Source organism: Urtica dioica, chromosome 3 (genome assembly GCF_054948205.1).
Source record: "Urtica dioica subsp. dioica isolate 48M chromosome 3, U.dioica_male_clone48M_v1_H2, whole genome shotgun sequence".
NCBI lineage: Eukaryota > Viridiplantae > Streptophyta > Magnoliopsida > Rosales > Urticaceae > Urtica > Urtica dioica.
In genome coordinates, this window is record NC_142758.1 from 49,821,164 (window position 1) to 49,824,697 (window position 3,534).

Consider the following 3,534-nt stretch of genomic DNA (forward strand, 5'->3'; position numbering starts at 1 on the left):
CGTTGATCAAATACCCACTTATTGAATCCAATTGTGTTAAACTGCTTCAATTAAAATAGTATGTGCGCAAATTGTAAAGCGATACCTGTTTAATGTTTTTTTATTTTTCATTTCCAATTAAAATTATAAGTAATAGAGTTGGAATCTTTGGACGTCATTGAATCAATGAATATTTTAAAACATTACCTATGAAGAGATTGCTCGGAAGGAAGAAAAAAAATTTGTTTGCATATATTTTATATATATATATTGAACAGGGAATGTTTAAATTGCTTCAAAATAACTCAACACATTTTGGTATATATATATATAACTTATCACAGAGACTGTCAAGAAGCAAAAAAAAAAAAAAAAAACAGATGTCAAATGCGTTAAGCAACGTGGTTACTTCATTCTCTCTAATACTACCATTCACATTTATAGTTCGTTACGCTAAATTCTCACAAATCCCAATTACATAAAGTAATATTTTTAGAGCATTTAGGACTGAAACTCAAAGAATTATAGATGATACGCTACCTTCAGCTGCCATTTTGTTAGATATACTTTTTTCATAAATAAAATCAATTAGACCATGTGCACAATCAATGCTTCAACTTTTTCCTTCTTTTTTTAACCACTTAATTGTTTGAAAAATCCTTAATTTTTATAAAAATCAGACCATAATCTTAGGTTTGTGGCGGAAATAGTATTAATCTATATGTTGAGTAGCAATTCAGCCTTTTTTTTTTTTTTTTGACAAATAACAATTCAGTCTTTAATCCTTATTTATAGTTAGAAAGGTCCCAAATCATCAACTTTTGTTTGTATCCTATAAGTCCCAACTTAAGGGACGAGATTGAGAACATGTAAAAATAATAGAGATGATCTCCACAAAAACAAAAATTCAGGACGTTATGACTACTAATAAAAAACTGAGGACATTTCTAGCAATTAATTTTTTATGGCTTTCTTATTTCATATTATTCCCTTGAAAGCTTTGGCTCTATTCATATAGCCCCTATTATATTGCTAACATAAATCCGTTGCCTTCTTATTTCACTACTCAAGACTTGGGTACTACTATTCAATTAATTAATTCCCGAATGAAAAAAAGAAAAATTACGGGAATTTAATATTAATACAGTTATAGAATATGTATATTAAATGAAGCATGTGATATGGTTGAGTAGTTTTTGCACGTATTTTGTATAACACTAAAGCTTTTGGAGTATATATGGATCAATATATCTTAGCGCTTTGACTATGCATATATATGAATGATATAGTTTCTTAATTATAAATGTACGTATTTGGGAGTGAAGAGAATAAAAACGTGAACAATCGGACAGCAGTAGTTAGGACGTTGTCATATCATTTGCCTTAATTTAAGGCTTACTATTCTCTAATCGTATATGTTTAGTTAGGGTTAGTCACCGACCTTGCCATTATTATCACAATATATATATATATATATATATATATATATATATATATTCAACTAGGTTATTTCACATAATTATTAGGGTTAGGCAACCATATATTATTCACATGAAGCATATATATTATCCTATCCTATAGATACTTACTGATTTAAAAACTATATAAATAACATGTGTCTGTCCGTGTGAAGATCTAGATGTGAGGATTTTTTTTTTTTTTTTTGGTGTTTAATTTGTAAAATTATATATTTGAAATATTAAGCAACAAGTATGCTACATTTTGATTAATTCTTTGCCATCAAAAGTAGTAGGGTTTTTTTTTTTGTTGGCTTGGAGAATAATAGTCTTTGCTGTTTACAAGTATTTTTCACTTTTTGTTGAAGTAGTTCCCAATTTCTTAATGTGAAAGCTCAAGAATATATACCATAGAGTAACTATCACATAAGTACTACTGCTACTAGACTACTAGTTTGTGTCTATATAAAAACCACATATGTATATATATTTAAATTAAATCAGGCGAATGAATATATTTTAACCTTACTTCGCCGTTGTTCCATCCGTACGTATTTATTGGTTATTACAATAATATTGCCTTTCTTTCTGCACAATCTTCACTCATGTGCCCTCTAATTTCATTAGATAATAGTATATATATATATATAATATTTTTTTACATGAATTTCAGTTCCCATCAATCTAAATCGATTAAGGAAAAGAAATGTTTACTTATTTGTACGTTGAACTCCTTTTGTTTTTTTTTTTTGTATATCTTTCATGCATGGTGATTTTCCCTATACATGGTGTCTTGGGATTTTGTTCTCATCTCCCTGATTTCCTTCAATATTTCAATTTATTGTAATAAAAAAAAATCAACTTCACCAAATGACTTTAACAAATATTTAAAATTAAATCATTTAACTATTGTTGTCGGTCATTATCGGAAATATTAAAATTCATTGTGACTTACAAGGAATTCCATGCCAAAGCTCAACTGAGTCCCACAAAGATGCCCAATTTGAGCACACAAAGAGGCTCAATTTGAGCCCACAAAAGCTGAAAAGTCCACATGATACGAGCCCACGAAGAGAGGCGAACACAACTGCAAACTTGGCATTCGACACACCATTTAAAGACCCCTCTTAAGAGGGGAAAAAATGTACACAATTCTCTCTCAACAAAATCACTCGATTCCAGAGTCTTGAAACGTTGCCGATGACCCTCTGCACTTGATTTCACTCTGATCAATCTCGATTCTCTCAATATTCTCAAATAATAATGGTGCCTCACCTCACTAAAAGCAATAAGATTAGTGTTGAGTATTGGAGCGCACGCCAGGGTCACTGTCTCTGCGCTCTTCTAGTTTGTTTTCTTCTTATTCTTACTCTCAGATCTCCTCGATGAACTAAGAACGTTCTTATATTAGGAGAGGGAACTCATGATTTTTGAATTTATACAAATCCGGCTCGGATGCGATCACTTGATCTGACTTTGGGTCGAACTGTCCGAAGTCTTCGATGTTGTCTAATTTTCAGCGATGACAACTTTTAGCTAGCCATACTATCATATCCATTTAATAGGTATAGCTAGGTTGAGGAAAATGATAAAAACATCCGTGTTCCAACCACTCCAAATCTTGAAATATAACCTTATCACTTTCCGTAACAAAACTACAAGAGTGAAATCTCACTAGAAAAGTCCCATACACGTGGACTCATCCGATTGACTCACTTATTTTTTGACAGAAGTTATTTGCTACTTAAGAAAACTTGGGTGGGAAACATTATTACAGCATATATGCTTAGAGTTTTGGTTATTATTAGAGTACTTCTCTAATTAATTTTTTTTTTTTTTTGTGATATAGAAGTTCACTTACCATGCACGTAAAGGTAATATCTTGTGCTTGTCCCATGACTAGGAAGCATAAAGCAACCCAAACTCTTCTTGCTTGCACGGCGAACCATTTTTACTTAGACCTACGACAAATACATACATACGTATATTTATATATATATATATATATATATATATATATATATATATATTACTTTGATATATATATTTACTTTATTCAATAAATGGGTTTACCCTACGGTCAATTTGTCAAAACAAG